This window comes from Sturnus vulgaris, chromosome 1 (genome assembly GCF_052056855.1).
Source record: "Sturnus vulgaris isolate bStuVul1 chromosome 1, bStuVul1.hap1, whole genome shotgun sequence".
Taxonomy (NCBI): Eukaryota; Metazoa; Chordata; class Aves; order Passeriformes; family Sturnidae; genus Sturnus; species Sturnus vulgaris.
This window is the reverse complement of record NC_142243.1, coordinates 19,754,676-19,779,850: the sequence shown is the minus strand read 5'-3', so window position 1 is coordinate 19,779,850 and position 25,175 is coordinate 19,754,676. Positions and strand designations below refer to the sequence as shown.

The 25,175-nt window shown below is 38.2% G+C and overlaps 1 protein-coding gene across 7 annotated transcripts in view; it reads left to right on the top strand.

The window, feature by feature from the left end:
* The window catches only part of CACNB2 (calcium voltage-gated channel auxiliary subunit beta 2), a 241,380-nt gene that overhangs the window by 92,049 nt on the left and 124,156 nt on the right, over nt 1–25,175 (top strand). The window lies entirely within an intron of this gene.

Genomic DNA, 25,175 nt, shown 5'->3' with positions numbered 1-25,175 from the left:
AGAAAGATCAAGGGATTCAAAGCACTAGGAAAGAAAAGGCAAAAAGCGTAGCTACATATTATCCCTTCCTCTGTTTTTTCTGGTACTTATTTATCAATGTAATTCCCACTGATTTTGGTTGGAGCTACATTCATAATCTGATTAGCAGAAAGGTCATCAGGACATGCAGAATTTTCAGTAGTCTGCTGTAGGCAAGAGGACTTGCTTCTCTTGACATTTCAGGAAGTTTTCCCTTGAGTGAGGGGAACCAGGGTTCTGCCACACCCCAGAGCAGCTGGGCTGTGCCAGGAGTGGAGCTGCATGGATGGCAGGATGGCATGGATGGCATGGATGGCATGGATGGCATGGATGGCAGGATGGTATGGGTGGCACAATGGCATGCATGGCATTGATGGCATGGATGACATGCATGGTAGGATGGCAGGATGGCATGGGTGGCAGGATGGTGGGGTAGCATGGATGGCAGGGTGGCATTGATGGCATGGATGGCATGGGTGGCACGGGTGGCAGGATGGCATGGGTGGCATGGGTGGCATGGGTGGCAGTGTCTGCAGGAGCACAGGGCTGGGGCTGCACTCACTGTGCTGGCACTGCCAGTCTGGGCTGCACGGGCGTGACCCATCCCATCGCTAACGCTGCTTGACTCTGCCTGGATGATCTCTGACATTGAAGCCTGCAGTCAAATCTGGAAAGTATATTAGTGGTGCATTCCAAATTGGAATCTATCATTAATTTTAGCAGTTCTGTACAGTGTGCTGCAGTCGTGACTGCCAGGCAGCAATTTTAGAGTCTTGAGGGTGATTTGTGTTAAAGGTGGAAAGTTGTTATTGACTGACTTCATACAACAAGCACTTATCCCAGAGTACTTTTTTCTTAAAACTGTGTAACAGCATGCACAAGCATTTACCACTGATTTCTAATTGCTGCTTCTAATTTCTGTGGACTTTTGTAACCTCACAGATATAATGGGGAGGACAAGAGGAATATGCTTTCCACTTTTTAAGAGGTAAAAGTTTGGGTGGGTTTTTTTTCTGCTACCAAGAGCTAATAAAAAACCAGAGGTTAACAGTAGAACTAGTCACAACTGATTTGAGCTGCCTTGAAGTGTCTTGAAACTTTTAGAAACTTTCAGTTTTTCTGGGACAGAGGATAGTGTTGGAAAAAAATACAAGCCTCAGTTTGAAAGTAATGTTGTCAGAGATTAAATAGAAAGTGGAATTACAGATGCATCTGTGGATAAAAGAAAATGGTGTCTGTTTTTCTCTGCAGTACTTGTACTGGCCTTGGACATTAGAATCTGGATAGAGGAATGCCAGCTGTATACTCCAGTGGTTTCATTATTTCTATTGTAATTTTATTTTTAGTTTCCTAAGGTTTTTGCCTCTACTAAAATTGGAGGTTCTTGCAACATAAATTTATAATGTAATTTTCCTATATTTGAATTGCAATGATTAAAACTGATTGGGGTTGCAATTTATGGCAAATTCTCAGACATATCTCACATTTCTAGAGGCATAAATGGGCCCAGAGTGAATAAAGTGTAAATGGTTTATTTTTCCAGTGATGCATGACAAATTTAAACATGTAACTCCAAAAGCGTTTATGAATTCTTCACTCAAAACATTAGTGCATTAATGGGAAAATTATTCTTAGAATTATGGTAGCCAAGGGAAACAGAAAGGTAGTCAAAAAAATGAATAGTGGACATTTAGGACTGAAAACATACTGCAACCTAGGAATACTCTGTAAAAACTGAAGAAGATGGAGAAGTTTTAATCTTTTGAACTTGCTTGATGTTATAGCTGATAGGGTGTTGTGTGTGTGTGTGGTTTTTTTGTTGTTGTTGTTATTTATTTTTTTTTTAGGTGCTGTATGTTAAGACTGTATAATTTTCTGTTTGAATTCATCTTGCTCCCTTTCAGAAATACTTGTCCTCAGCACAGTTGCTACATCTCAGCTGGGATTCTGCTTGTGTATAGATCTTGTAATGTCCTGTTGGTATTGTATCCCATGGAGTTATACTGCTCTTCAAGTAATGTGTGATACTGAATGAGGATTATGCATATAATGAAAAAGTCTGCTGAGAAATGTTCCAAAAATATACCCATATTTTAGTAATAATTTTGTGGATACAGTTGATCAGAATTTAATGGAAATATAGTCATTATATATAATGACTTAAAGCATTCTGTATCTGTGTATTTCTTGCTATGTATACTCATTCATAGGAGAATATTTTAATCTAATCATTAATTATTTTATACTGAATTCATAGGGGAGACTGATTACTTCAGAAGTCTTCTTAAGTTCTGTTTTTACAAGGCACCTGTTGTTGAAGGAATCTACAACCAGGATTTCCCTTGTGGAAGTTGTTTTTTGAGTATTTAGAAGCAATTTGAATGTAACACTGTGAAGAAAATGAAACCAAATAGATCATGAATTTGTATTATTTATCATGGTAGAAAAAGCTGTGATAAAAATCAGTACAATTTAAAAAAAAACCAGCAGCACAGTTAACATAGTTGCTCTGGATGATCATCAACTGTCAGTAACCTGTGTCAGTAAGATGTTTTCTTTAGAAAAAAATATTTATTTATTTATTTATTTGTTTGTTTGTTATTAAAGAATAAATTATTAACACATGAACACTTTTTAACACAATATGTAATAGTTGATTACTAGACTAGATAAATCTGGACAAAGATATGCAAAGGTGTGCCATATATGGAGGGGGAAAAAAGGTAAAAATAAAAAGTTACTTATGTGGAAGTGTATGCAAGATATTCACTCACTCGCAGTGAAAGTCTCTCTTTTCTATTATACATGATTTAGAAATGCTTTCAGTCACAAGAGGACACACTGTGGAAATGAGAGAAGAGATTCAAAGGACATTAGGGAGTGAAGATAATTCGGCCTGGAAAACAGGAAAGCAGTAAATAGAACTGTAAAAGCTCTAGAATTCAAGGATTCAAAAGTCTGGAGCTGTACCTAGAGCCTGTCAGTAAGATCTGCTCTGCAGAGGCTTAAGGGCTGGCCTTTATATCTGACTTCCCACTCTGCTTCCTAATTTCTTTCATTTTATATTAGCTTTGGTAAATAAATGCCGGGGCAGTATAATAGATACAGTATATTGAGTTCTCACCCTATTTCCAGGCTGAATGCCGTTTCCTCATTTCAACATCTTTGGCTTTTCTTCCATGAAAATCCCACTCAGATTTCTCCCGTATTGTAGAACCTGGTTCTTGGATGCACAATATTTGCAGTCAATTTATTAAGTAAATTAAATTTTATAAACTTCAACAGACATTTTGATATTTTCTGTAATAGACTCCGTTGAATCTTCCAGTAATTTTGAAGTTTCATTGTGTGTTTTCCCTCTGTATCTACCCTGTGTTGAATTAAGAAGGGAGCTGGCCCTGTTCAGTCTGGAGAAGAGGACTGAGAGGAGACTTTCTCTCTCTCAGTATCTGAAGGGAGGATGTCAAGAAGATGGACCAGGCTCTTCTCAGGGGTGCCCAGCAATAGGACAAGAGGCAGTGGGCAGAAACTGGTGCACAGGTAGTTCTACCTGAACATGAGGAAGAACTTCTTTACCATGGGCATTGGAACAGAGTGGAGTCTCCCTCATTGGAGATATCCAAGAACCATCTGGACACAATCCTGTGCCATGTGCTCTGGGATGGCCCTCCTTGAGCAGGGAGGTTGGACCCAGACCCTCTGTGGTCCCTTCCAACCTTACCCATGTGCTTCTGTGGAAGACATAAAGCACTTCCTAGTGTACGAGGTACTCCTATTGTGAATAAGAATAATATTTTTGTTAAGTAACAGCAAATGCCACTTCTTAAAATACAGCTAGTAAACAATTTGAGATAGATGCATTCAAAGAACATAATCTCCTTAAGACTGAGAGGCAGCTCTCATAAAAAAAAAAACAAAACACAAAAAAACTGCCTATAATTGTGTTGGGTCATTTGAGTACACTAATATGTGATATTATTGTATAGATTTGTTCACAGCTGCACTTCTGAATGTGATTTCATGGTGTTAAACTCCAAGTACCAAACGTTCTTACTCTTTCTTTGTCTGAAAAAGGCCATTCAGATGTCCTTCAAGTTCAAAGTTCCTCCCTGAAGATGTACAAATGTCTAAAGACATCAGAAAAAACAGAATGAAATCCTAAAAGCACAAAGAGAACAGGGAAAACAAAGTACTGCTATCCCAGCTGCTGATAGCTACTTCTTCATTTATTTTATATTGAAGGCATCAATCAGGTACAACATCATCTGAGAAACTCTTTGCTCTTTATAAACCATAATCTCAATCTAGTCCTAGAGCTGTTCTTGCCTGTTAGTGAAATGGGATGTTGCTGGAATGCCTTTATTAATTATTGCCTTTATTAGTTGTCAGAAATTAGAACAACACTTAATATGGTCTGCTGTGATTCAGACAGATGAATAAGAGGCAGAAGCACCATTCAAGAACTCCTTTTTTCTTCTCCTCACAAAAATCTTGATTTGCAGACTTCAAAGTTGCTCACATACTGTACCTTGTTTCTCACGGAGTACACAACTAATTTTTGGTTCTGTTTCATTTATCACTTAGAAAACAGTGCAGCACTTCCTTGTAATTTTTATCATAGTTTCTACTGTACAGAAATTGAGATTGTATTTAATGTTTTGATCTCTTTCTAAACACTGACAAAGCAGGGATTTTTAAGTACTTAGTGTGTGTATTCGTGCATTGAATTCTGTGCTTGGAAGATATTAATATGTCATGATATTCTTTTGAGTCATTAGCAGCTGATAGAGAATAAAACTAATGAGGCAAAATATAACTATAGAATAGATATTAATTTCCTCTTAGCATAATTTAGGAGAAGATTTTTTTGTAGGAAGAAGAAACATCATCTCCCATTGCCAGCTATAGCAGATTTTTAATTCAGCAACTGATAAATTGTATTCTTTCATGGAAAACAAACAAAATATCTATTTTGAACTGTAAAAAATTTTAATGGCGTATGAATCTATTATTAATGTAGTATTAGGGCCTATAGTAGTTTCACTTAAGTAGCTTTAATTTTAAGAGTTTTGACAAATTTTTGTTGGTTTATTACAATTGTAAAATGCTTCTCAATATCACAGAAACTTGTGTTAGGAAATTTTTCCCATTGTAAACAGAAATTAAACAAGCTGTATGCCAGCTATTTCAGCTCTGACAATTGGGCCCTTGCAAGGTCACTTACAAAAGCTCATAAACTTAATTGAGTTCTCCTATGAGCTTCAATCTGAAGACTAAGTAGAAAAGTGTTGGATTGCCAGATATTTTGAAGTGTTCCCAATGCTTTGGCCAACAAAGCAGCAGGAGAGAGGACAGGGCAGAACGGGGATGTGCTCTTCAGTTCCTGGCAGAATGACACAGTGGTAGGGCAAAATCTATTGAATGACTTTCCAACTTTGTTCTGAACAAACTGTACTCTCAAGTATCATTTCAAATGTCGTCAGCTCTGTCAAATGCTTAGTATTGTCCTGTAAGGTTAAGTAATTATCTCTGAATGCTTGTTTGAAGTCAGTAAATCTGTTCTGATGTAACCTCCGTGTGCTGTGTAACTGCAAGACAATGGGAGGTATGGTTATACTATATTTGTGATGAGAAAAATAGCATCAGTCACACAACATCTTTCTCCACTGTCACCAGATCAGACACTTCAGTCTTTTCACCTGCATTAGGAATGACAGGGAATGTGGGCTGCACTGTAATGCATATGTTATTGACCTGTTCTCCTCCATCAGAAAATCTCAAGTTATCAGTCAATCATCTCTGTACAGTGTTGGATTGGAAGTCTTTTAAATGAAAAAAACTGATGTCTCACTTTTCCAAAACAAGTGAGAAGTTGGTTTTATATCAGCAAGTCCAGTGACCAGCAGCAGCCCCCAAGTCCCTGGGCCTGCAGACTGGGTGGTGTGACCAGGCACTGCTGCTCTCTGGGGTTTTGAATGGATCTGTGTGGAGCCTCCAGCTGCTGTGCATGATTTCTAGGGGAAGGACCCAGATTTGGGGTCACTTAATAAGTACCCCCAAACACCATCAGTCACTGCATCAATCTGTCATTTCTTATTATCCCTTCTTTCCCACCCTGATTCTCATCCATAAAAACAGCTGTCCCCTAATTACTTTTTTTCCCATTTTGTCCCAATTTTGGTATGTCTGGCATTGTTGCCCAGGTAATATGGCCTTACAACACCTTACTGACAGGGTTACCTGCACACTGTGTGCACACCTGTGCAGGTTTGGTGGGAGAAAGTGTTCATGTGCTGATGGGTAAATGAGGCACTGGCACCTCTCTAAATCTGAACTGCTGCTGGGACAACAATATGCTAAGGGGTCAGGTCCCAGTAAGGATGCAGGTTTTAATTTAAACTGGTTTTGTGGGTAATTAAAAAGCTCATGAAGAAATGGTTTTTGAATTGCAGCCTTTCCTGTAAATTTCCCATATCATCTTGGTAAATTGGAAAAAGATTATTTTGAGAGATGTTTTGTAAGTGACCTCTTCCAAGGGTCAAAGTTTATGGTTTATTTTTCAAAGTACCTCCTTTGAAATTTGTTTACAAGTAAAATCTTAAAAATATGCACATTGCCTTGTTTAGAAAAAAAGAATTAAAAAATCACTTTAGTGAAGATCTAAACCCCACTGAGTAATTTCCGCATATTGATGACTGGAATGTCACCAGACTATCTCATGATTGTAAATTAAGGACTTCTTTTCACTTACAGCCAATGCTTTTAACTACTCCCTTGTATCTTTTCTCTAAGTTTATTGTTGCTAGGGGAAATGCTTTGAATCCTATGAGAAATGTGGCATGTTCCCACACTAATGGAAACTACTGTATTTTTGTACTAAACAAGTTTTCAAGGAATAGGAACTCCTCATGCTGCAAGTTACATCACAAGTAATGAGCGCCTTGGATCTGGGAAATGATGTTCTCCTAGTGATGGTTTAAATTCTCTGTTGTAAATACAGCACTTTTAAGAAAAAGGAATGAAAAAGCTCTTTAGCAGTAACTCAGGCATTTCAGATTAGTTAATTATAATATTGCGTGATAGTCTTTGAACTTAAGGTTGGGGCATTCACGACTTCTCTGGAAAACTGGTTCCAGTGCCTCATCAATTTCACTGTGAAGAATTTATTCATAATGTCTGATGTAAATCTCTCCTTCAGTTTAAAACCATTCCACTTGTCCTATCAGTGCATGTTCTTGTAAAAAATTCCTCTCTAGCTTTCCTCTCATGTCCCTGTACATACTGGAAGGGTAACCTGAGGTCTCCTTGGAGCCTTTGCTTCTCCAGGCTGAGCTGCCCCAACTCCTGCTTTGTCTTCGTAGAGTTGGTGCTCCAGCCCTCTGATCATCTTTTTGGCCTCCTCTGGACTCAGTCTGACAGGTCCCTGTCCTTGTGCTGGGTGTCCCAGAGCTGGGTGCAGCACTCCAGGTGGGGTGTCTCTCACCAGAGCAGAGCACAGGGGCAAATCCCTCCCTCACCCTGCTGGCCACACTGCTTTTCATGCAGCCCACAATTGGCTCTCTGTGCTGCAGGTGCACTGTGTCTGCTCATCTTGAGCTTCTCATCCACCAACAACCCCAAGTCCTTCTCTTCAGGGCAGCTCTCAGCCCATTTTCTGCCCAGCCTGTACCTTTGCTTGCAACTGCCCTGACCCAGGTGAATTTATCATAAACACAAGACTTAATGGAACTGTTAAAACTGTAGTTTAGGTTGAAATTTTCAAGACTTCTCAGACTGTAGTTTGTAAAAATATGTTGATAATTCCTCAAGTCCGTAGTAAACTATTTCATGCATACATTCTGATAGGATTTTTCTTGTATGAATGTGCCTCACTAAAAAGGAGGAGGTTAGAATGGTTCAAAACCATTGTGCTTCCAAAGCAAATGCTACCTGTTGTTTCTGGTATCAGCCATGGCTTCCATCAAGTTACACAAAAAGTAGCCTAGTTAGATGTCCACTTCTTGTGTGGTTGTAATGTGCAAATTGACAGAAAATATAAAATCCAGAGAGAAAACATTCCTCCCTAAAGATGCCAAGTAGTCAGTGTGTTAAGGAATGAGAAGAGGTAGAGTTTTATACCTCACTGATGCAGAGGACTCTTTGCTGACTGATAAATGCAAGATTCCAAATGTAATGTTTATGAACATAGGATAGAAAATTACCTGCCTGTTGGATGGGGACAAACTAGGTTCTCAATTAAAAGGGTGGCCAGGCTGTTCTCTTCTTAAGACAGGAGGAAAGGATTTTAGAAAAAAAATTAAACCTTTTGAAAATCTGAAGGTGGAACTATCTGTGAAAACCTATCTTCCTTTTCATTAGAAAACTACCTAGAAATGAGAAAGGATTGCAGAGTAAAAGCATAAAGAATAAAGTTGAATTTCAAAATAATTCAGCAATAGCAGAAATTATTGACAGGAAATTTATCTAATAATTAAAGAAAGACATTATTTACTATTTATTTTAAAGCTGTCATCAGTTTCTACTTGCACATTCATTTTCAGAGGCACTGTGAAGCTACTGAGAAACACAGGTTTGTGTCACAATTTACTTAAAGAATGCATTCACTAAATGCTGTAGAGTAGACAGACCAGTGTAATACTATGTGCTCAAAGTCTTCAAGTTGGTTACAGTAACTCATGATACCTTTTCAAGTCTGTGCTTAAGGTTATATATTTTATTCTTTCATCAATATATTATTTATCCTCTGAAGTGTGACTATCTATCTGTTGCACAAAATGTTACAACTGTGGCTTCACCCAGACCCTCTTGAAAGGTCTGGGGTCACATTTTGTAAGTTATTCGTGGCACTTTCATCCCTTGCAAGTCATGTTTTGGTGTGCTGTGTTTCTTAACAGTGTTGAACTTACTGGTCCAGTGACTGGTCAGTTCTCTGAGAGCTAAATGGGTGCAACTCCTCAGCAATTCTGCCAGTACTGCCAATATGAGGTTTTAAATTTTTAATTTGCATGTCTAAGGATTGCTTCACCTGTTTACAGCTGTGAATTGGGACAGTCAAATGCTTTTATTTGTGGGAATTTATCATGATATACAAGGAGGTGCTTGGGACCATTTACTGCATCCCTCAATTTCCTCTAGAATTGTCCCCAGGCAGTCAGCCTTTTCCAGGGTTCTCAGGTTCCTGGGAGAAAATTCTTCCTTCATGATGGCAAATTTGTGGTCAGACTGGGGGATCAGAACTTTAAGTCTTATAATTTTAGAGAGTTTTTACTTATTACCATGGGTCCCCTGATGTGGGCATGCTTGACAAAATGTTAGTAAAGTTCATCCGTCTGTTGAGCTTGATGTTTCCTTGGTCAAACACAACCTCCAGGCTGAGGAGCCCTTAGAATTCATACATTTGTGAATGTGAACTGGGGACTCAATGGAAGGAGAGGAGGGGTGTGAGAAATACCTTCAGTGAGACCCATTTCTGGCATTCTTCAGACATAAAGTCAGCATATTAAAAAGAGCTGTATTTTTAGCCAGGATTGCTTCCTAGCAACAGGCCATTTACTGTACTGTGGGCTTAAAAAGTATTAAATAATTTTAGCTTTCCTACATTTAACCTCGATGGATTACACTAATGCCTCTAGGCTCTTTTCCTGTGCTGTGCTGTCTGCCTTCCGGTACAGCACACCACTGCCAAGGCCAGGCTGCTCTTAACTCAGATGCTGTGAAACTTTTTATAGCATAAGGATGGTAACATAGTTTTTGCTACCTTCCTCCTAAGCAACTAAATAAGTAAATAATTAGCAGCTCAAGGGATTGCTATCCAAAGGCTGCCCTGATAAATACTTTCACAATTTAATGGAAAAAAAATATATTTTACTGATTATATTTTTGCTAATACTATTATTTGAATTTTAAAAAATTAATATTAATTAATTTCCTTCTAGTTCTAAATATTTAAGACATTACTCAGTGATTTTCACTGAATGGTTAAATTTTGACTTTTATATTCATATTACAATATTGTTCTGTAGAACTTATTGCAAAAGTAGTTTTGATTTTCAGCAGTGACCAATGTGCATATCCTGCTGAAGACAAATAATTAAACTGTCTGCTTGATCAGCTTATTTGCTAAATAAAGCCTGTATTGTTTAAAGAGGATACTTTGACTAAAGTAGTTAAATGGTCCAGATCTGAGAGTGCAAGAAGGCAAAGGTCATGAAAGTCATTTTCTTCCATATCCTCCCACCTTCTAAATGCTGATTAAATCTAAAGAAAATCATCTCCTCAGACAGAAAACCTGCCTTTCCATTGGCACAGTGTAGGCACCTAGATTAAAGACAAATTTACTTTTATGCACATTTTAAATAGCTAGAAATTGTTATAGAAAGAAGCAAATAATAAACCTTCAATAAATTCCAGCCAGTGACTACTCCTGGTAGACTTCAAAAATATCCTAAAATTAACCATAGAATAGATTAACCAAAGTATTTTAAGGTACTTCAAATTACTGTAAAATCCTAAAAGTATTTTGGAAATATTTTAATTTTATTTTAAAAATTTGAAATATTTGTATCTTCTCCAAGTATGCAAATGGTAGATATTTGAAATATTGAGTTCTCAAAACACTTAAAATATTCTTTATCGTTTAAAAGAAACATGTATTGATTTATCCCTTGTGACTATACTTATGTCCCATTCAGCCCTGAGGTCAAAATATTGAGTATAAATCTCCTGTGATTTGGGAATTTTATATTCTTTACTTACCTTTTTTTTATGTATGTTTTCTAGTGTGTACTTGCTAGGTCTAGGCTAACACTGATTTTCCAGTGTTTCTGGAAGTGATAACCATTCTTTTTGCCCTCCTAGGCTTCACATTTAAAATGTGAAGTAGAAGTCTTTGGGCCGATTTTGTTGTTATTTATGCATGGGTAAAGCAAATCACAGCTGTCAAGTTTTGTGCACGCCATGGAAGATGTTTATGCAAATCACTGAACAAGTCATTATACATGCTTAATGCAATTTTGCATATGATAAAAACCTTCCATTTGAAAAACAAAAATGCTGATGAAAAAATGAGTATTCACTCTGGTTGGACAAGTCTTTTATTATGCACGGGGTAAACATAAATGGTAAACACATTGCCCTATTGCCATGTCTGAGTTCTTGCCTGGTGGGAATATAAAGGTTATTTCTGTCCTGTTTCTTTGCTTCAGGTGCTTTTCTGTTTGATTACCAATTAATATTAACTGTGATGAGTATGTAATATGGAAGCTGGAACTGAAAACTCAGGAATCTGACAGATGTGAGATATGTTTCACTGTTACTGAGATGCAAAGGGAAATCATCAGTGAATTCATGATACTCTTTGTTACCCAGACCCAAAGATGTGTAAGGTTCTGAAGGGGGGATTGTACTTCTTCTATGAACATACACTCTGAATTTGAATGTTTCTAAAAATCAAGTCCTGAATCAATTATTCAAATATTAATTTTTAAAATTCAAAATTACTAATTTTGTATTTGTGTTTCAGTAAAAGTAAATAGAAAAAAAAAAAAAAAAAAAAAAGGGTGTATTCCTAGTGTTCTACAAGACATTACAAAATATTCCAAGACCCCTATTTGGCCCGTGCTCCCAAAAAGGAATGATTCAAGAAGCTCTAACTAGAAATGATGGGACATGACCTTCAGCACTTCTTTCCTGCACCAGACAAGGTGCTTGAAATTGGCTGATTTTCCCTACTCTTCATATAGCAATTTTATTATTTTTATTCCATTAAAAAAAAAAAAAAAGGGTCTCATTATTTCCCATGTTTTGTTGCAGTAGGCTGCTCCTGTTTGTGCATTTTCCGAAGCTGCCAGGTGAAGTCTGGTAAGGGAAGAGTGCAGAGATGCTCTGTGATCTCAACAAGAGCTGAGCTCTTCTTTGTCTCAGGAGTAAGTGCTGCTTTCCCATGAGAAGTTTTGGAGTGTGGCAGGAAGGAGTTTTCAGGGTTGAAGTGCTCGTTTTGAGCTCTATCCTTGCCAGATCCTTTCCTGGATCTGGTGCTGCCATCCTTCACAAAGGTGGGGTGTTTGGGCATGGGGCTGCCTTAGCTGTTTGGCAGGCTGGACACGGGTCAGGGTGGCCTGGGGTGCCATCACCCCCCGGAGCAGTGGAGGGGTGGCAGGAATTGTGGCCAAGTGCAGTGCTGTGCCTCCCTTCCCGTGCTCCAGGCTCATTCCTCTGGGTGCCCAGCTCTGTGTAAGTGTGTCCAAACACAGCCCACACTGCCTGTCTTGGTGGGAGATTGTGCAGCTCTGTTCTCTGGCCACGGTAATGAATTATCCCTTCTTCAGGATTGGGATAGTTCAATCTAAAAATGCTGTATGGTAAATATTAGGATTATGTTAACTTTAAAACATTCCACAGGGTCTTTCTGTATTGTGCCAGGAAGATTTCAGCCCTTTCAAAAACTATAGTTTGGGATGCCCATTAATGCCTTGTTTTGTATTGAGCATTCTATTCTCTCTTTTACTTATAGTTTGACATGAGAAAATATAAAATCATTGAATATATTTCAGAGCAAAAAGACAGGCTGAAATTTAGTGTTCATGTTGGTATGACAATGGGCTGCAGAGCACTGAGCTGAAAACTGTTTTGGAAGTCTAAAGTTGTATTTTTCAGGCCCTGAATTTCCAAAGAGAGAGAGAGAGATGTTTCAATGCCTTTTTATATATGCTTTAGAACCTAAGCAGTTCTTCCTGCCTGGCATCGAGGCTGCCCAGAGGGCCTCTCAGTGGTCTGTGCTGGGAGGTGCAGAATCAGCTCCTTAAGCTGCTCTTCTCTTCTGCCTTCTACAAAATCCTGCCATACAGTGAGTTTACACTGCTGTCAGCACATTATGTTTTTATCCTTCCAAGTTTTATATTGTCCCAGTTTCAGGATGAATCTCAAGAGATTTTAGTAGAGAATAAGTGAGAGAATAAATCTCTTAATTTTCCTTAGTACATCTGAATAGATTAGTCTGAATTCTACACATAAGAAAAAGACAGTAAAGTAATAGTGTTAAAATTCAAGGATGAAACACCATCCTGAGTTCTCCTGAAAAGTAGCCTTGCCAATGCCAGCAAAATGACCTTCTTGACGCCCATTCTCTTCTCTGCTCTGAAGAATTTTTGTATTCTTTCGCACAAACTTTTGCTTACTCGTCCCCTTTCTAAGGATTTTGATGAGCTTCAGAAATATTTATAGCTGCCTGCAGTGTTTTATGATATAACATTATCAGTTTCCAGTTGATGGCATTGGTAAAAACCCCAAGTCTCCAAGTCTTTTACAGATAGGTGGTCTGGAATATAATGTGATGAGGGGCATCCCAAAAGTCTTTTAATGTTTCTATGTTAGGTTTGAGATTTAGTGTTCTTTTGTGGTTCATGGTTTATAAAATTGTATTCTAGCAGAACTTAGAAAATTATTTTGCTATTGAATGCAATCTATTTACTGGGAAAACTTAAAAAAAATATGTATGCTGAATATATAATTAAATACCCATCAGAATCTGTTTTGTTGCACATTTGCCTGAGTATTAGCTCTAATATCTGTTAAGATATCTGTCAGAATTGAAGAAAACTGCATGTTTAAATACTTGGTTGACTTGATAATTTTATTTTTCTTACTAAAATTGTCTTCAAGGAGGTGTAGTGGAGTATGGAGTGCGAGGGAGAAGATATGAATCTCCTTATTCTTCGACACTGGGTATTTTTAAAGGCTTTATGTTTCTGCTTTGCAAAGAAAAAGAAAAGAAAAGAGAAAGATAAAAAGAAAGAACAAAAAAAAAAAAGAAAGAAAGCCAGCAGTCTCATGACTGGCAGAGTTAAAAGTTAGTTTTACCAATGTCATGGTTTAACTCCAGCCAGCAGCCAAGCCCCACTCACTCCCCCACTGGAGAGATTGGGGAAAGAATTGGAAGGGTGAAAATGTGGAGAATTCGTGGGTTGAGAAAAAAACAGTTTAATAGGAAAAGCAAAAGCCACACACACAAGCAAAGCAAAACAAGGATTTAATTTGCTGCTTCCCATGGGCAGGCAGGTGTTCAGCCATCCCCAGGAGAGCACAGCCCAAGCGGGTGTAACACTGACTTGGGAAGACAAACACCATCACTCCAAATGTTCCCCCATTCCTCCTTCTCCCTCAAACTTTATATCCTGAGCATGATGTCATATGGTCTGGAATATCTCTTTGGTCACTTTGAGTCACCTGTCCCAGCTGTCTTTCCTTGAACCTCCCATGCACTCCCAGCTCCATTCCCAGTGTGGCAGCATGAAAAGCAGAAAAGGCCTTGGCTCTGTGCAAGCTCTGCAACAACAAAAACATCTCTACATTATCAACCCCATGTTCAGCACAGATCCAAAACACAGCCTTGTACTAGTCACTGTGGAGAAAATTAACTCTACCCCAGCTGAAAGCAGCACAAACAAGGATATTAAATTTGAGTGTTTTCAGCAAGGCAGTGGAAAACAGGTGAAGAAATTGTGTGAAATTTAAGCTGTAAAAAAAAAAAAAGTGTGGTCTTTAAATGTTATCCCTGATGCTCTAGGGAGGGGCATCCGTGAAAATGGAAAGCTATGTCATTCATATACATTATGTGATGAAGACATGAATATCCTGAAAAGTGTAGCTGCATTTATCTGCATAATAGGGAGTTCCTGGCTTCGGCATCAGGTATAGTGACTTCTCTCAGCCTTGCTGAGCTGCCCATTTTTCAGAGCTCTGCAGAAACAGCAAGTGCTGCTGGCTGAGCTCTTCCTCACCTGCACAGGCAGCTGGACATGAAGCTGATAAAGCCAGGCTGCCAAAGAGTGCAAAACCCTGGGCTTGGTACAGAAGCTGGCCCTGTTTAATCCCTACATGGCATAAAGGGGAAAACAGAGTACTTCTTCCTGGAAACAGCAGCAGTGCCCTTTATTCCACATAGATTATAGTGTCAGCACAGCAAGGACCTGAACCTGTAAATATTTAGAAAAATAACTTCCGTTTATTAGAGAGGGCCAATTTGTTTGCAGGATCTGTTTGGTTTTTTTTTACATCATAGTTTTCTATGCTAAACCCTCACTACAGGGTTATAGGTAATGAGTTGTAAGTGTAGCTCAGACAAGGAGATGAAAAATGGCCTCTGGACATGTCAGCCTTGGGGCAAATGATGCAACCAAACCTAAACTCTCCCCTGCTCTGCTCCAGCAGCCTCTGGAATAGTCAGCCCATCACTTTTCCCTATGTTCCCCTGCCCTCACAGGCCCTTTTTCTGAGAGCCGGGAGCTAAATATTGTAAAAACAGCTGCTCTGCTCTTGCTGCTCTGCTCTTGCTGTTCCAGTGTCTGACTTTAAACTCAGTCCTAAGACATGAAGCAAACAGTTTTATCTTTATCTTATTCATTAGATGATTCTCTGGCTGCCTGTTATCTCTTTCTAGCTGTTCTGCTTGTAATTTGTAATTTGTGAGGAACCTTTTATACATACAGTAAATGAGAGGTGATGCTGCCCTTGCAAAGACTCAGTAATTTTCAAATGAGTGTCCCAATCCACAGGCAAAAATACTTGTAGTTGGTTCAGATTTCTTTCTAAAAAAGATTCCATTGTCACCATTTCTATGTTGTAATACATGTACAGTCAAGTAGAAAAGGCTTAGAAATTAAATCGTAGCATGGGGCAAACTGATTCGATGGCATTGAAATGTCATTTCTGGAATTATCCGGCTTACTGGGGAGTGTTTCAAGGAATAACCTTCTGGCGTGGCAGACTACAGTGGAGGGATTAGATGTGGCTTGTACAGCAGGCCAAATTCTGCCAGTGTTAATTAGGATTGAGTGAGCATAAGTGCGGACAAGAACTGTCCCAGTGATTGCCATTTTACTTTTTAAACTTCTGTGGCATATTTATTTCCATTTCCATGTTACATTATTTATTTCCATATCCCTTTGACTTACAGAAAATAAAAGATAATCAGATAGTGTGTTGACAAAAATCATTCTATGAAGTTCCAGCATTTGCTATTTTTTTGGTGAAATTTAGGATATGTTTGGGACCCTGTTTTCAAGAGAAGTACATCTGATTTTAATTTTGTCTAAAAAACTGGGTGATATTACCCCTTGAGCAGGACTTAGAGTTTTGAAGGTTTATGAAAACATCCTTAGAACATAATTGAATGCTGTTTACATGGAGTTTTTCAGAAAGGCAGGGAGGGTCCTAAGGAAGCCTCAAAGTGAAGAATAGGTGCTGAGCCTGCGACTCAGTTCACTCAGTCCTACAACCCTCCCTGCTTCTGCAGGGGCATGGAAAGAGAGAAAGAAGTTGAGAGCAGAAGGTTTTGGATTTGACTCCCAAAACCTGTCAGCAGAAGAATATGGGAAATTAGGATGGACAAGCTTTACCTGAAAATCTTAGCATGATGCTTTGCATGGTTCCTGAATTGCTATTTAACAGTGTCAGAATGAAATTACTCGAAGACACAGCTTTGAACTTCGAGTCAATCTGAGTGTAGAATAGAATATGCAGCCCACTGCCTTCTGCTTCAAGAGACTAGAAGAAAACTGAGCTGATTAAATAGCATTAATACTGTTATTTTCAATAATGTTCTTTAAACTGGGGCTCCTTGCTATTTTTAAGAAAATTAGATCAAAAGTTCAAGTGCTAAGAGGTGATATAATTATAATAAGCTTCTGACATAGTGCAGGGAACTTTTGGAACTGTGGCTACAAGGATGACTGTGACAGATTTAATGGTGTTCAGTAGGAGCTACCGAACAGCTTACTGAAAAGAGAATCTAGGGCAAAGAAGAGGTACTTGTATTTAAATTATTTTATGAGGAAATAAAACAATATGTGAGCTGTAATTAGGCCTCTTCATTTTAACCCGTGAGAAAAATGCCAATGTGCTCGTGGTGAGAAGTGAGGAGGAAAGTGTACCGGGTTGCTGGATGATAGATCATTTAGGGGGAAGGGATGTTTCCTTGTCTGCCTTCTACTGGGCAGCTGGCAAACTGCTAATTTCGCAATAATTTCCTGAAGTTCATTGTGCAATGATTAAACCAGTTTTTAAAGACTTCATAATTCTGTTATATAATTGTTTGATTTGCAAGTATGTGGCTGAACTTGGTCAGGTTTAAAGACCAGAAGCAATTGTTTCTAAAATCAAGCAGGTATTGTGTTGGTTTTGCAATTTGAAACAGTGACATTCAAGATTTTTAATTAAATCTTTTATATATTTTTAATGATATTTTTAATAATGTAATATACAGAATAGCAAGAATATTAACTGAATACTAATTGAATAATATCCAATCTACTGGAAAAAAATCTGGCAAGGCTTGAAGCCCTGTAATTTGTGAATGCTGACTTTTTCTACAGTTTTGATATAGATGTATTGTACTTCATGGACCAAGACTTGAGCCTTATACAGTAACTCATTATTTGAGTTTTGTCTGCTTCCTTATTTAGACAATTGGCACTGGAAAAAATTTTAATGACAGCCTATGTTAACCATGTTAATAGCTTTCATACTATGTAAGCAATTCAGGGATTTTAATATTATTTTTCATAAGGATCCCCTGGTATTTATACCTGCCTTCATATTTTTTTAACTACTTTTTTGCTACTGTGGAGAAATGAGAATGTTTAAAATCAATCTTGTGATTAACTGATAAGATAAGATAGGAAAAGAGGAGAATTCACCAGAAATCACCAACTTTTTGTCAGCCTCCCAGGCACCCTTGTCTCATCAAGAAAGGTGCTGGCAGCTGTTTGTTTGTGTTAAGAGGGGATGGCATTTATGTCTTGTGTTAAATCCTTGATTGACGCAAACTGCCTAAATCTCCTTAGGAAGAAGCAATCAGAGAGAGGCAGGCAGGGCGGGTGGGCACAGTGGAGCCGGGACAAGTGCCCTGCCCGTGGAGGGACAGCTGGGCAGCTGCAGACAGACCCTCCATCCCTCTATCCCTGCCCTGCCCATGGAGGGACAGCTGGGCAGCTGCAGACAGACCCTCCATCCCTCTATCCCTGCCCTGCCCATGGAGGGACAGCTGGGCAGCTGCAGACAGACCCTCCATCCCTGCCCTGGTGCCCCCTGAGCCTGGCCATGGCTGCAGGGTTGGATGGGCTGGGCAAGGGCTGAGCTCTAGGTCAAAATGATTTCTTGAAATGTGACTGCGCTTGAATTTCCTCTCACAGCAAGAAAAGGAGTAAATTCTAAAAACGACAAATGTGAGGGAAGGTTCTCTATGGGAATTTCCCCTCAATGGTCCATGTTGTTGGTTTGGGGATTTTTGATGAGTGGAGTCACAGCATTCTGCTTCCTTTAAGTAATCCCACCCTGCAAAGAAGGGGGGAAATTGAAATTCTGTTTAGTAGCAATAGTACCTTTCCATCTCATTTTAAACCAAAATAAAGCTGGTAGTTTTGCAGCCTTTTACATGACCTGTTTCATGACCCTACTGGGCTCGGTGGTGGCAAACTGATAGCAGAGTCTTTCCTTTCTCTCTGCACTGTTTCTCACACAGACTGATGAGGAAATGTATCAGGAGATGAGAAATACATGAAAAAGGAGAGAGGGGCCTCTGAACTCTCCATCAAAAGGTATCTGTCACAAAATGTCCTGTAAAACAGCTTTCAACCAAAAATACTAGAGATGTAGCACCTTCTAAATGACCTGACTTTTCCACGTATCTGAATTATTTATATTCTTCATTACAAATTCATTTTTGTCAGGGCTGAGCTAATAGATTTACAACAGAAATAATTTTGCACGTAATGGATCTTTATTTAGCTCTACTGCTCGACTGGATTTCATAAGGAAAAAAGAATTAAGAAATTTTTTTTGAGGAAACTGTATTTCCTGACAGTTCTCAGGTAAGGCTCAGGTCTTTAAACTGAAAGCTATGTTACTGTTTGATTAAATTATTGTTATTGGAGTGTTTTAAGAAAACAGGATTTAGAGCATGGGTTTACTTGTAGGTTTTTTGTTTGCTTTTTCTAGGAGCACCAATATAGGAGAAAAACATAAGTTGACCTAGAATGGCTTAAAAGGAAGGAAAATCATACTGATTAGAAAAAAAAGTCAAAATATGGTGACAACAGTGAACAACATAGAGGTAGAAGGAAACAATAATACAAAAAAAAATAATCCAGAACTGAGGGTGGGCTTTTAATTCACTAACAGCTGGCTGAATAAAAAGGTGGATTGAAAAAAGACTGATGCAGAAGTTATTGTTTGAAACAGAAATAATCAGAAAAATTGAATTCTTAAAAATTCATCTGATTTATAGATATTATTTAAGGGGCTAGAGTTGGCCTTTTAATATATTGAGTTGTAGTGAAGTGGTAATTGAAAATATTGGTTTAATATCTTTAACTCAGGATTCATTGTTGTCAGACCACAAAACTCTTCTGTTTCTCTGTGTTGCCAGCAACATTTGCACAGAACATGGAAGACTGCAGTCTGATAAAGAGTGCCTCATCTCTGACTTCATGTGCTGTCAATGAAACAAATATGTAACGATTAGGAATTCAGTCTACAAATGTATTTTAGTTTCTCATCTTTTAAGGAAGAGGTTCAAAAGATTAATTCCATGTTTCCTCACCATCCAGGAGCTAGAAAAGGGGTGTCCCTCCTCCCTCTCAGTGTCTCAGCAGGGTGGGCAGAGGCTGTTGGGTGGGCAGAGCAGCACTGAGCAATCTGCAGCCATGCATCAGATTCAAAATCGCTCCTGTAGTAAAAAATGCTCTGTTAGAAAATACTTGCATTTGATTCATTCTCTTTTCTTCCTTAATCCCCTTCCCTTTTTTATTTGTTACATAAGAAGCCTAATTGTTTTTATAATTCATATTATTTGTTTTCTACAACGTATTCACCTCTCTGCATCGTGAGCTAATCCCAAAATATCTGTTATGTACCAGAAACAGCAAATGTCAGTTTTGTATTCTGTTTTAGTTTGGTGGTTTGGGGTTTTTTTCTCTTTTCTAGAAGCTTCTTTCTGCAGCCTCTTGTCTAAATGCTGCCTAGCAATCCTGTGTATTCCCTGGATCTGGGACACAAAATCATTCCCTTAATTCCTGTCTCTGATTACTTTCTGATTCTGACCAGTGTCTGGAGCTGAAGCACACAGAGTTTGTATGTTTGATTTGCTGTGCAACTGAAATCTTTTATCAGCCAAGAATAAAAAACAAGGAAAATTACCTCACATCCAAACCTCTTCTCTGCAGCTGTACAGGAGAAAACACAGTCTTGGGGAGCCATAAAGTTTTAAATATTCTGCAGATGCTCCAAAGTGAACATGTGCTTTGATCTGTATTATGTTATACTGATCTGAATATTCCTCTGTGTAAAAGTTAGTAAAATTTTGTCTGGAAAGGCAAGGAGAAAAGAAGTGGTGGTAGGGGTGGGTCTGTATCAGGGAAAATTTGTCTTAAAGAGGTTTATAGAAATAAACTCAGGTACAAAAAAATAAATATGTATTTTGCTTAATGGATATTATCAGCAAACCTGCGTGTAAAATGCCTGGAAATGTGGTAAAATCTGTGTGTAAAATGCAAAGATGTGTATAAAACTCAGGCCTTAAACAAACATCAACTGCATTAAACTAACCAGGCATTTAAATGACAGTGCTGCATCCAACACAATTTGTTTTGTTTTAATAATTTCCTTTCACATACTTTACCAAGTCTTTATGGAAATAATTAAGTGAGAAGTGAAAAAGTAAGAACTGAGATAAGCTGATATTAGCTGTGCTCTGCCTCCTGAGGGAATGAGAGTCTGTCTTGTAAAAGAAAACCCTAGATGAGCAGGTAAGGATATAAAATAGAAATAATTAATTTGGCGTAGAAACTATGGTGAAACAATCACCTGAAGGCATTTTAAAATACATTTGTGGCCATAAATGGTGTGTGGCTCTGTCTATAGGAGTTGCTGAAGCTGTCTGGCACAAAGGCTGTTTTTATAAATCCGAGCTGAGGAGCATCAGAGGTTTCCTGGCAAAGGAGCACAGCTCTGTAGAGCTGTCAGAGCAGTCCCTGGTGTGCATTTGGCCAGGACTAACTCACAGACTTACAGGCAGCTCTTCGGGGTCTCCTGGGAGACAGCACAGGCCAGGTAATTCTGTGGGACAGTTTGGATTCAGCCATCCTCTCTGAAGGGGAAGAGAGTTAAATACAATGGGCTTGGCAACTCCAAGGCAGTTGGCTTTGGTCCAGGAGAATTGTCCAGGCGTGTCAATGCATTAAACCCCACTAAGAGGAGCCAGGAGTACTGTCCCATGAGAGTAGCCACCAGTTTATCTTCTGGGGCTGGGCAGGGATTGCCCTGCTAACTGCAAGGAGCAGACCAGGAGCCCAGAGGAGACGTCGTGATCTTTCTCCAGCCCTTTGAGGTACCTCTATGCTTATTAAGAACCGTTTCCATTTCTGCCCTTTTATCAAAGATGGTATTTGCAGTGTTAAGACTACATTTTAACAACCATTTGTAAGTCATTTTGTGCTTGATAAATCACATAGCAGTAGAAGCTTTGAAAAATAGTTTTATTTTTTAGCTGAACAGCTGATCTGAAATGCAGTCAGTGGTATTGCACTATCAAAAAATATTAAGACTCTTTGGTCTCCATATTCTACTTTTGAAAATACTACTATCAAATGTTCTGTGTTGAAAATGAAACTTTTAAAAACAAAATACTGGCATTAGCTATACAGCAAATTGAAACAAAGTACAGTGTCTGCTGCAGCTTCCTGTTATGGGCAAAATGAGGTTTAAATGTAGGGTATATCGTGTCCGTGAATCATGGAGAATATTAAGGAAATAATCATGGGAAAAATGGACTGAATTATATTAGGAAAATAAAATAACACTATCAGCTGAAGTCTGTATTCTCAGAGATAATGTAACTTCCTGGGCAGTTCCTGCTGTCTTGGGCTGTCCCTCAGCTGCCTAGTTAATGGTAAAAAGCTCAGTTAATGCTGTGGGGAAAACTCCTTCCCATAACCCCATAGTTGACAGTGCAAATGTCTGTACTGGCCTATGTAGTTTAGTGAAATTGCACAGCAGTTCCTTGTGCATTTTTTTCTCCTGTTTACAGTAATATAAAGGCAATGGTTGCACTTAGTACCCCACTTTTGGGTTTGATGTTCTGGGAAATTTGTGCTGTAACACAACAAGAGTTTGCATTTTATTTTACCAGAGGGAAAGCTAAGTCTGTGATCACAGGAGCAGAACCAGAATTAAAAGAGAAAAACATAAAAGGAATGAAAAGGAAACGTTAAGTATATTTAACACCAGCCTCTTTCCCTGGAAGATTTTGCAGAGGTATCTCTAAGCCCTGAAGGGGGCTTAGGGGCAGCTTAGCACCATGATGCTTCCTGGGTGTTATGTGTTGTATCAGCCCTTAAGCTAACTTTGAAAGTTGAAGAACTTGCTGTGTATCTCCTTTTCTTCTCTTTCTTCCCCTCATCTATTAATTTAGTGTTTGACATAAAATGTGCTGTACCAAATTAGATCAAAGATTTATTTAGCTGTTTGCAATATTAGCCAGTAGCAGAAATAGAGAGAAATACAAGCACGAAGCAAGTGTACAGTGATATCCTTTCACATAACAGTTTATTGCCCATGAATACTGGCACAAAAACTGCAGCTGTGGTACTATTCCTAAGCTTTATTTAATGTGTGTTTACCGACTCTCAATGGATTTGTATTCCATGAATGTGTTGTGTCCACTCACTTTCTGGGTCCAGTTCTGTCATTTGCTGTGTATGTTACCAGACAGCAATATGGTTTCTGAATTTACACAGCAGATGGCTGTGATGGCTTAAGTTTTTTCTTGACAACTGATCTTTAGATCAAAATGCAAGAGGAGGGAATGCTCCTGTCTGAAGGGCTTTGCTTGCATTTAAATTCTGTCCTACTCATTAATTAGCACTTTTGTTCTACTTTAAAAAAGCTTTCTTCCTTTTTGTTGTCATTTGAGTGAATGACAAATTTTCTTCATGTTTTCCTGAGATTCCTTACAAGAGATTCTCTTCTTTTGAGCTGCTTGGAGGTGAGACACTGATACTGGGAGCAGGAGGCTTTCTCTTATGCACTAACCTTTGGTGCTACAGGCAACAAGAAGATTGCATTCTCCAATTTCAAATACTGAGGTGGTATTGTGTCCCCTTTTGCCTGTGTTCTGCCTGCTTAAAGTCTTATCTGAAAAGTAGGAAAAAGGCTACCTTAATTTTACTGTGCTTCTTATTGTGAAGATCAATTTTTGGAGCTATAGATAATGCTCATGATGACCTTCACATTAAAAGAAAAAAAAGTTAATAACACGGGTTTCATAACAGTACAGAAGGCCTGGGGCCTAAATACTCAAGGGAACAAAGAGAAGAAAAAAATATATTTAACACAGTAGATCAGTAAACATTCATGTATCTGAGTGCTGAAAAATGTAGGAGCTCCCTGGAAATGAGAATATGATTATGTAGGTGAGGACAAGGGAATTCAATTAATGTTGACTAAATGCTTAATTGCTTTATTTTGCAGTCTAGTCTTCTGTCAAAGTAGGTTATATGTGTAATATATTGTATATTATATATTGAAGTTTGGTATGACTGTGGTTTTTGTCGTTCTTTCCCCACTTAAAACTAAAAAATCCAAAGTACAGTGTCTGTTGTTATTCAAAAGAGTAAGTTAGCATTCTTTTTGCTTGTTACATTGTTTTCTTGAGCCTATTTACATGACTTAATTGGCAAGTAATTGCTTTCCTAATCCAGATAAGTAGTGTTGAACTGTGAATTGCAAATCCCAGTGCCTTTTAGATTCATGGGTGGAGACTGCTGTTTGCAGAGGATCACTGAAAATTCTGCATTATCAGCCTAGTAAGCTATGGTTTCTATTGATACAGATAGATAATCTCAGATATTTGTATACTGGAGTATTCTGTGACAAATGGTTCTCCAGTGGAGAACATGAAATAAATAGAGTGTGAATAAGCCACTCCTATTGCATTGATAGGAGTTTGGAAAATAATTTTAAAACTGCATATTTTTAGTCCTTGTAATGAACTGTTGTGCTGACCTATTTTTGATATAATCTTAGAGGCTGTAATCTGAAGACTGTTCTCTGATTCCCTGTAAATCAGTGCACCTTACTCTGGTAGTAGTTCTGACTTATCCATTTATTTCACCAAGATTTTTTTCTATAATAGTAAAAATGAATCCTTTGCAAGGATTTAGTGATAATCCTGCTACCATTTTATTGTTTGTGCATTTACAAGGATGGATATAGATATCCTTGTGTGATGTTTCTTATTGTCAGTAGAAAAAAAAAATTAATTTAAAAAAATTTAATTTAAAAAAAAAATCTTTACTGTAGGAAAATTATGCTTCAGGAAAAAGCAGATTATAACAGTTTATCATACTTCTGCATTACCTATAGCTTAATGGGCTGTTATGTGCTATCAGATTTACTGTTTGATAGCAATCCCTTCCAAACTTGACTGAGGAGTTGCACATAGACAAATATGCATTCACTCACATATTAACAATTGCTTTGTGTGGGCTCTGCAGTGGTGCAGGGTGTCTTTTGTGCTTTAACATTAGATTGCTTTTCTGGCTCCTGAGTAAGAGCACAGATCTGGAATCTAGAATTTACACAGTATATCATACTTATATACTTATATAATAATGCTTATCTATAATACTTCTATACTTTGTATAAAAATAATGTAGGAGAAGAGTACTGACCCTGGGACTTCTACCTTCCAGCAGTTCCTGCTGTGCTTTTTATCCCCTGTGCATATTAATTTCCAAAGCACCAAAGTTTAAGAAAAAACCACACCAGACTACATTGGAGGTGTATGTCATACAAAATTGCAGTATTTATTTCATTTTTTTCTTGGAGAATATGTATTAGCTGTTCCAAAATACAGGTGTCTGTTAAACAAAAACTAATTTATACACACAGAAATTGTGTCTGCTGGACTTTGCATAGTTGAAATGGGGCCCAGATGTTGCAGTTATGTAAGGGCCTAATCTAAAGCCAACCAAAGGGAGCCTTGTGGGCTTCAGATCATGACAATAAGAATATTTTCAGAAGAATTAACATCGAAGGAGATTGCAGTAAGCTAACATTGTCTGTAGCTATTATAAGTCTAAAATAAAAATATACAAATGGAG